The following is a 10,728-nucleotide window of genomic DNA, read 5'->3' as shown; positions in this document are numbered from 1 at the left end:
TCAAATTACTCCAGCTTCCACTGTGGCCTCATCTGTGCGTTTATGTAGGTATAAATAGGCTTGGCCTGTTGTGTGTGAATGTTAGAGTGGGATCAGAGGGGTTAATCTGAGCAAGCATGTGTTCGTGTTCATGCGTGTACTGTAGATGTGACTGTGTGGCGTCAGAATAAAAAAAAGTGCTCCGCAACGTTATTTAATTTATTGTCTGTTTCAATGCATATGCCCCCCACCCCCTCTGTATGACTTGAAATTATGGCCCCCCCTTGTTCAGATGCGTTCCGCGGTCCATGGTTTCTACAGTAGCCCAGAACAAACACATCAAACAGTGGCTCTACATACGGCTATTCACAACAGCCCCTGTAGTTCTCCTACACACTCGGTACATGGGGAGAAGTTTCAGTTGGTTGCAATCTGCAACCTCGACACTAGATGGCACTAAATCCTACACACTAAACCTTTAAGCCACTTTCTGTTGACTTTCTGGGGACTTTTGTTAACTGACATAATACCAAGCATTGGTATACAAGTCTTCTTTTATAAACCTATTAAGCAGCCACTTACTGGCTTGAGTGAAGCCCAGTAGTTCTGTATCAGGACCTCTTCCACTCTTTCAAAGTTTAGACTGAAATCAGTTTTATGTTTTTTCTTCAACAGGAGCCCTTTGGAGCCTTTTGTGCAGGCTGCACAAGGTTAGCAAAATCAATATCTTGTCATCAAATCTGAAGTTTAGCTAATTAAAGTTATTTTGTTGCTGCTTATTGCCTCTGTTACACTCATTGCTAATGGTGTAGTGGTAGTTGATCAAGTGGGTAGATAGGGAGGTTACTGAGGAGGAAGTAGGTATACTTTGCTATATAACCCAGTGACTTTTTGACTGATGAGGTGGGTATACTGTAAATCAATTCAATCATCAATCAATTTTATTTATAAAGCCCAATATCACAAATCACAATTTGCCTCACAGGGCTTTACAGCATACGACATCCCTCTGTCCTTTGGACCCTCACAGCGGATAAGGAAAAACTCCCCCAAAAAAACCCTTTGACGGGGAAAAAAAACCCAATTTTTTTTGTAAATGGCCAGAAAGCAGGTGGGAATACCCCGTAGAGCTGTGCATACCCTCCACTACACCACTGCTCATTGCCTATATAACAAGGCCCGACTCTGGCATTGCCAACTTTTTAAAATCACAAGAGCTTTAAATGAGAGCTGATTTAATTAAATAAGACCGACCTCTAAGTGTCCTACTTCTCCTACTGCAAGCAATATAAGGTCATTTCAGTCTTTCAACATCCATCAGGTGGCCTAGTGATCAGATCTCACCTCGTGTTGATCATCTTGATCTGCAGCCTCATCAGCTTCCTCTCTGCACCCCTTTGGTACTGTTTGTTTGTTTTGCTGCCCACTTTAATGGGTACAGTTTGACCTCTTCGTGCATTCGATCCTCCTAGAGGTCAGTCAGACCCAGAAGTGAATGTTTGGTCCAGTCACGATCACAGCAGAAGCCTGACACTCTCAGCTGTCAAAGTTCTAGGATGTTGGAACATTTTGTTTGAATATGACAATGAGGAATGAGGAGACACTAGATGTCGGTTGGCACAGCGCTGGGAGTTTTCCACATGAAGTTCAAGATTTAGAAATAACTCTTGGCCTGGATTTCTACCTATGCAAATTGCTGAGATCAAATTTCTTCCTGAGATGTTTCTAAATACAGACTTGGAGGTCATGAGTCAAGTGCCCTTGTAATAACGCTCCAAAGAGTAACAGTACTCAAGCAAAAATCTTTCCTCTCTTACCCCTCAATGATTAGAAAGAGATTATTGCCCAGCACTTGTGTTTGTCAAAATCAGTACCACACTTCCCATGACCCTGATTACTTCCCGTAGTCAGGAGGATAGATAAGATAACAGCCCCTTTGAAGAGATGATACAGTATGTATTGTGAGGGGTAACTTGCTAAAATACAAATCCAGCAGATTTTCTTGAATACTAAGGAAATGGCTGGATTTTAAGGTTGCTTTTGGTTTTGGCCTTGCTAGCGGTCTGGCTCTATGGATGGCAACGTCAGTCTGTTGGTCTGTAAGTCCACCACCAGATGGTATGCCATCAGATTTGAGGGACATTAATGTTCCCCAGAGGATGAATCCCTATGATCCCCTGACTTTCCTCTGGCACCACCATGATGTTCACACACTTGGTTTTGAGTGAAATATCCTGACAACTGTTGGATGGATCACTGTGAATTATTCATTCATGTTCCCTAGAGGATGTAGCCTATTGTATTAACTTTAGTGATCCCTTCACTTTTCATCTAGCATCCATCACCAGGTCAAAATGGTTTTTATTACCAAATACTTGCATAACTAATGACATTTTTCTTAGCCTCAGCTGAATTTAGCGCTAATATGCCAGTGTTTGCATGCTAAGACACTAATCTGAGCTGGTAAACATTAGCTGTTAAACATCAGCACTGTTGCCTCATAGCAAGAGGGTTACGTGTACGAAACCAAAGGCCACCTGGGGCCCTTCTGTCTTTAGGTTAAGTGGGGACTAGTTAGGTTAAGTTAGGATTTTTAAAAAATCCATAGGAGTGAATGACTAACATCTGCATGTTAGCGCTGTCATTATGAGCATGCCAGCATGCTGACATTACATTTAGCTGCTAGCGTGTTTGTAGCCTCTCATTGCTACATAGATGACACCAAATGTTAATTAAAGTGAAATGTGGATTTGACACCCATGAGCTCAATTCGACGAGATGTCTAGAAAGCAATAACTTCTAACAATTTTCTTGTCGTGGCTTTGCTGAAAACTTATTTGATTTAAGGCTCAGGGTTCATTTTACAACACAGGGTTGCACAACAAAATGTAAGTTGTAGCCCCTTTACACTATATGCACACACACACACACACACGCACACACACGGAACATAAAGTATATACAAATATTTATAGGCTATCAGAATAGAATACAATAAATCAATATAATTACCTAAAGGTCCAGTATGTAGTATTTAGGGGGATCTAGAGGCAGAAATGGAATATAATACCTCAAATAAGAGTTGTTGTGACTTTATATCTACGTTTGGTGTTGGTCCTCTAACACAGAGTATGCCATGTTGTTCTACAATAGCCTAAAATCAACAAACTCTAGCTTTACATAGGGCCATTTGTGTTTTTGCGTCGGCTACCGTAGTTAACCTACGTGTTTGGCACATGGGAGACGTTTCAGCTGGTTTTAAGTTGGTTGTAATTGGTGACCTCACTGCTAGATGCCACTAAATCCTACAAACTGAGCCTTTAAATAGATAAATACTTGTAAAGGCCTACATACTTTTACATATACAGTATGTGCAATGTTAGTGCAATATAAATATTTCAATTTCAAAATGCAATGCAAAAAGAAAAGACTGCTGGTGTTAGGATTTAGCTCCTAAATGTGCCTAAATACAAACTCACAGAGCTGTTAGCATGACTTGTTTACATTTAATTTAGCCACACTAGAAAGTATGTAAAAAAAAAAAAAAAAACAACTGTAAAAACCTGCTGAACACCACTTACATACTTCCTATAAGGTAATGTAGAACCTACATTCCAGGTAAGGCTGCAGTTCAACAGGGACCTGCCTCAATACATGTGAACCAAAATTAGCCAACAGTTCTCAGAACTGTCATGGTGTTGCTACACATTGTGATACTCTCAGTATTTGCACAGTGTTATATCATTGTTTGCTCAAAGAGCTGCCTCAAATTTACACAGCCGACTCTCTCCCGCAGATACAATGACCCGAAGACAAATCTGCCTTTTCACAGTCTGGTTTCTATTCACTTGGATTACATTTCATAAGGTTTTTTATATGTATTAATGCTGTATGATTGGGTGCTGTTTTTCCAACATGTAGCCATACAGAAAAGAGTCTGGGAGTGTAAAATATGCTCTGAAAGCAACACAAACACTGTACTTTTACTTCGTGAGGTCAAATAGGAGCCAAAATAAAAATGTGATTTCCGTATGTGCCAGTTGAGCAAAGGTTACTCTGTTGCCTAAGAAAACCTGTTTGCATTAGTCACGCCATGCAGCCTTGCTGAAACATGCTGGACTGCCATTAATCATGTTTTTCAAGGAAACTTTTTCCCAAGAGTCTGTGCTATATTTGAATTGGCTCTGCTCTCGGGTGCAGAGTCCCTGGCACTGTGTGAACATGTATCTAAATCATCTGCTCATAGCCCTGTCAGTGCACACCACACTACTTTCCACTCCACTGTTAGACATATGTAATTGAAAAATAGGTAATTTCACGCTCAGTGCGATTATTTTATATGCTGAGTGACTTCCTCATGCATGTGCTGTAAATTGAAGATGACTGTGGCATAAAGATCATGCTTTAATTTTGTATTTAAGGCTGCAGATATAATTTTAATAATTTTAATGCTATTTTTGAGTATTCTAAATTCCAGGTTTGGGTATTTGTCTTAATCATTCTGAAAAAGAAATTGCAACAATTTTCAAAGTTTTTATGCTAAAAGAAAACAAAAGTATAAAGCCCATACACAAAAAGTTTGACACCAAGCTGACTGTCCAACAAAGAGACATTGTACACCTTGCCTGCTCAAAAAAAAATTAAACTGTAGACAATGCACACACAGTACACTATAACCAAACAGTGTTGGACACTGATTCATGCTTCTGCTTCATATACTATAATGTGCTGCATTCAACAGCGATACTGCAGAAGAAAAGTCTGCTAATACAGTCGGACTCACTGCAGGGCTAGTTGAAGAAATCAAATGAGTATAATACAGTTACTTTTTGGGTGGCTGCTGACCACATTCTGTTGCTGTCACTGGCAGCTGTGCGTAGCTTATTTGTTTTAAAGAAGATTGTACTGTGGTCACCATGAACAACGTGGTTTATCTTCTACAGCACACATTTTAAGGTTTGCTTTTTGAAGAAAATCTTGAGATTAAACATGTTGGTGCCCACCAGCCATGATATATTGTTGAAGACCAAACTTTATCAAGTGGTTTTCGAGGAACATAGGCCAATGACTAACTACTAGTTTACCAGAGACTCTTTTTGTTTTGGGCTTCCCGTGTTTTTTTATTTGCTGGAAAATATTTAAGGTGTCACAAGAAGACTTTAGACACAGATATGTATGGTACACAGCTTCAGATGTTAAATCACATTTAATAAAAGACTTCAAGACTTATCAACATACACACCTTTACTGAATCTCTGTATAATACCATACAAATAACGTCAAATCAAATCAAAATTATGCAAGGTCAGTGTCAATAAACAAGAGGGGGCATCAGGTCAAAATCAGAGATGGCAACGGCCGTGATGCTGAACGCAAGGCTTTAAAATGGCTGTCCATAAACCAATGGGTGATGTCACGGTAGCTATGTCCATTATTTTCTATAGTCTATGGCATCATGATCTGAAATACAAAGGAAATACTTGATGGTTGGGCAACATCTCTGCATTACAGAGAGCGAATATCTTTTATGGCAGGTTGAAAATGTAGTCTGAAAAAATAGCGTGCTGCAGGAATGAGTCCTCATTTTTGCACTGTTGGTTCCTTCGTCTCAAAGACCATGGTTTTTTTGAATGGGTTTTTAGTTAGATGCCTAAAATAAGGTCTGTGGTTAACACAAGTGTAAGAGCTTAACGTTAGCTTAACATTTAGTTCTGTGACAGACAATACGTCAGTAAGTACCCCATTCATGTATTCTGAAGTTTTTATGCTAACAAGTGACTAAATGAGACCAGAGAATGTCATCATGTCGAACTCAGCTTCACAGCTTCATTGTTGTGTTGGTGATGTTGGAGGTCATTGTTGTTTGTTTATAGCCTAATGTTAGCTTTTTACTTCTAGCGTTTGCATTTACTCTTTTAAAATCATAAAAGTGGTGTTCATTTGTGAAATTATGCAAATTATCTCACTGAACATAAGCTTTTGTTTGTCAAAAAGCTTATTTTCTGCCATTACCTAAAATCCAATGGAAAAGTCCCATAGGCTATTTGAGGGAACAAGAGTGACACTAACATCCACGTTGGCCTACAGAAAAAACCTGCTGCACTCTATGTGTTATAATTTTCAACTGTTTTGACACAAGAAAGGATGTAATATTGCTATCCATTTTATAGTAACTGCACCTCATTAATTCAACTATTAAAAATGATGCAGTGTCTTGGTGGGATATTATTTTCTCCATGAAATAATGCACAGCTTTTTACGTGCCTGATAGTGTAGAGTCACACACATAAACAGGAGGGATTGTGGTAAGTTATATCCCATTATAATCATTAATCATTGTGATCATCTGCTGACATCTGCAGGCTTCAACAATGGACATAGCCATCCAACGTGTAATCAAAATTAAAGCGTGGAGAATGAGAGAAGTCACTGATCCCCCGCGTACATGCATGTAACATGCATGTGGGGGTTTATGACCTATCAAGATGGTGAGTGATCTCCTCTAATGGATCCCTATTTCATAAAGAGCTCATTTAGTTAATCACTGAGGATTTGATCAAATTTATAGATTTGATGTTATTGTCCATTTCAGAAAAGCAGAGCAATTACATGAAAAGCCCCGAGGCCAGATGTCAGACCTCCCGATTAAAAGCCAAGAAAGCAGAGCTGACAGCTACATTAAACTGAGTTATTTGAGCTTTGAAGCTACTTTTGATCTTTTTTGTTCTGTGCTCTCCTTCCATTTTTTTAGCCCAAATGAAGAGTTCTTGTAATCCTTCACATTGCAGTGCATGTTCATTCCTCCTTTAGCTTTACATTGAGAGCATTAAGGCAAAATGCATTTCATTAGGTTGCCACAGATGTACGTGAAGTTGGACCCAGGCCTAAGAGGATTGTAGCTGTGTTTATAGCATGCGTGTTGAACCTCACATGTGACTGGCCCAAGCTGCTTCATCGCAGTCCAACATACTACAGAGATCACAACCCCAATTTCTTTACCTCATCAAGTTGCCATCTGGACTTTCTGGGCATTTTGGGTCCAAAGCTCCTTAAAGCAAATTCTAACAAATTCCATCAGCGTATACATCCGTAAATGTATAGTACAAGCCATGTATATGCATAGAATTGGAATAGTAGGGGAAATCCAGATTAAAAGCTTGTTTGGTAACTAAAAGACATGCTGTACTTTTCTACATTGCATTTTGACCTGGACGTGTAAGTACTTTGCTCAGGTAGTGCCCAAAAAAATCTCTGATTTGGCATGTTACATTATGTGTTCATCAGTAACTTCCTTAAAGGGAACGTTCACCACAATATCAAAACAACATATTTTTCTCTTTTACCTGTAGTGCTATTAATCAATCTATATTGTTTTGTTGTGAGTTGATGAGTGTTGGAGATCTTGGCCTTAGAGATGTCTGCCTTTTCTCCAATATAAGGGAACTAGATGGCACTCGGCTTGTGGTGCTCAAAGCGCCAAATAAATACATTTAAAAAACTCAATAGCAATGTCTTTTTCCAGAAATCAGGACCAGGTTACTCTTATTTACAAAGCTTGTTGTGAGCAGTTGTATGTGGGAACTATTTTCTTTCTATTGAACTACACCCGCCAACCAAATCACCACGCAGATCAAAGTGTGCATCTTTATTATCCTTTATGTATCACTCATGACTTACAATATGATAGCCACTTTGTGCTATTTACCTCAGGTTTAGTATATCCTGCATATTTATTCCATACATGTGTATGTTTATTATATGGTGTATATGTGTTATGAAAAGCTCGTTTTTATTCCCAGTGCATCAATATGGCAGTTTGGTCAGTGGCCCTTGGCATCTGATTCCAACGCACTAGGCACCTCTTATGGTGGAGATACACTGGATCTGTCAAACACTGTCAAATTTAGCTGCACTAATCAAAAATAAATCAAGATTCTGATACTGTATTGTATATTTCTCAACTCAAATGTTTTCAGAGCCGTATTTATTGTACTGTTTAGCTGTAAATGAGAGAGTTTGTGACCTGGCAGCCATCTTAAAACAGCTAGCTGACATGTCTTCCCATTTGTTTGCCAGATTTGGTGAATCTCAACCATAACTTGCATGTAAACACATCTGTGGCAATAACTTAGTATAGTTATATCCGCTATATCTGTATTATTTTGTTATTCATATTGGTCTGTATACATATCCTTTATAGTTACACTGTGCAACTATCTTGTGTAATTCCCTATTTGTGCAATAATATTTACTACTGACTGTGCAACATTAAACATATTTTTTCAGTATAAAGCTACACACCATGTGTGTATTGTAATTATTATTAGTGAAAGGTGAAAATAGTGTACTGTTTAGGTCTATAGCTTTTATTTTATTTTATTTTATTTGTATTGTTTTGATCTTGTTTTATTTTTATTTATCACTCAATCACTTTTTTCCTCTTGCTTCTGACTGTTGAGCTGCTGTGATAAGTGAATTTCTCCGGTGTGGGATTAATGAAGTTTATCTTATCTTGTTTTGTATATGTTGCAGAAAACATTTCAAATCAGGTCTGAAAATCCCTTTATGATATCTGTTGTACCTGCGCATACTCGCTCTCATTTAATGATGGTTTTAGCTCTGCAGTTCAAACTGTGACATAACATCCCGGCTCAGAACAGGAGCACACGGGGCTCGGTGATGGGGATTACAGCTCATTCTTCAGAGCGCTTGGTTTATTTTAGGGTCTGACTGGATAAAACAGGATTAGCATCACAATGAATCCCCTGGCATTGGAACCCAGAGGTCAGCTCCTCCGTGGCCTTTGACATTTGAAATGTTTATAAATCTCCATCTGTGTTGTGATAGCTAAACATAGATTTGATCAGCTGTCATCCCAGTGAGGTGTCCATTTTTGATAAGTGCCATGCTGTTTTCGAGGGTATGTCCGGTGGTGACATGTTTCATCTGCCAGCACATTTTCACTGCATTTCAGGTTGCTACACTGTAGCTGATTCACCTCGGGTAAATTATATCTTATGGTACTTTTTATTTGTATTGCACTGGGTGTTGATGAACTTAACGAACTAAATTTCAAACACATCTTCAAAATAAGAGTTCTAGAGTTAAAAGCAAAACTTCATGTTTAGAGTGAGCTAGACGCAAGCCGTAGAGTGCCCCAGGAATGAGTATTAAAATCCAGAAATTAGTTAGCATTTTAGCACTCCTGGTTTCCTCGTCTCAAAGCCAATGTGTTTTTTCAGTGGGTTTTTAGTTAGATGCCTGAAATAAGCTTTGTGGTTCACACAAGCTTAAGAGACTTTTACGTTTTGTACTACAACATAAAATTCGTAAGTAAATACCCCACTGACAAATTTTGAAGCTTTTATGTGGTGGTTGCTAACAAGTGGCTAACAAGCGGCTAAATGAGACTACAGAACGTCATCATGCCGACCACAGCTTTACAGCCTTGTTGTGGTAGGGATGGTAAATCATAATACCGTGGTGTAGTTTGTTTATAGCCTAATGTTAGCTTTTTACTTCTGGTAAGTGCATTTAGGCTTCAAAAATCATAAAAGTGATGTTCATTTGTGAAGATTATGTTGCTGAACTAAACATGTAAGTATCGTAAATTTTCAGAAAGAGCTTATGTTCCAAAATCCAAAGGAAAAATCATGTTCGCTTTTTGACGAGGGAACCATGGTGATGCTAACTTCCGCAATGGCCTAGAGAAAAACATAATTCCTGGAGCACTCTACTGATTTGTGGCACAGACTAGTGTAAAGAGAGTTACAGTAGTCCAAGCGAAAGAAAATAAAGTCATGGAATTCTCTGTTAAAATAATGTCATTTTAGCTATCGACCTGAGCTGATGGAAAATGATTGTAATACTCTGGAAACTTGGTTGTCAAATATTAGAATTAAGTGAAGCCTGGAGCTTTCAAGCAGACTCCCTTTTATATATAACAATTACTAATATTTTTAATATCATAATATGTAAGGCATTTGAAAAGTTGAAAAACAGTTTTGAGGTACACATCTCAACTTTTCAACGACTAAGATGTGTACTTTGAATGTAAATGAGATGCCACAGTGCATAAAAAAACATCAATATAGAGCTTGTACATAAAGAATGATCCCAGGGCAGGATCTCTCTCTCAACCTAATTTGGATGACAGAGGACCTGGTTTTCAGTTCATTTAGGTGCAGAAAATTCCTGTTTTGTATATGCCACAGTACTTCCCAAAACCTGTCAACAGACTTCGATGCGACCCATTTTTCCAAATGGTTGACTAAAACTAGTGGGAAATTCAGCAGAAAGCAGTAAATGAGTGCATCTTAAGTTGTATTAAAGAAATAAAATCCAGATAGTGTATTTTTTATTATTGTTCATAAAAGAAATTGATTATAAATAGGTTTTTCCGAAATCTCATAAAACCTACTCAAAACCAGAAGGTCAAGGATAAGCAGAGTCTCATGATGACAATGGAAGAATATTTACTCTGATTGGTTTTTAAAATGTTTTTCACACAGGTGGGTAGGGTGTCTAGAGAGCAGGATGAGGATTTCATAAAGAACAGATGACAAAAGAATGAAGCTGTAGCGAATTCTCATGCCATTTGTAGCAATCAACCCAAAGCAGTAAATAGCAGTGCAGACAATAAGCAGAGATTGAAGAGGGGGAAACCGGAGGTTAGTAGTCAGCAGCATCCACCATGTTCACATATTTCCTTTCTGAAACTGCACAAACCACAGTTTCTCTATTTCTGGC

The sequence above is a fragment of the Epinephelus moara genome, chromosome 9, assembly GCF_006386435.1.
Source record: "Epinephelus moara isolate mb chromosome 9, YSFRI_EMoa_1.0, whole genome shotgun sequence".
In the NCBI taxonomy this organism is placed as follows: Eukaryota; Metazoa; Chordata; class Actinopteri; order Perciformes; family Serranidae; genus Epinephelus; species Epinephelus moara.
Note: the sequence above shows the minus strand (reverse complement) of the source record.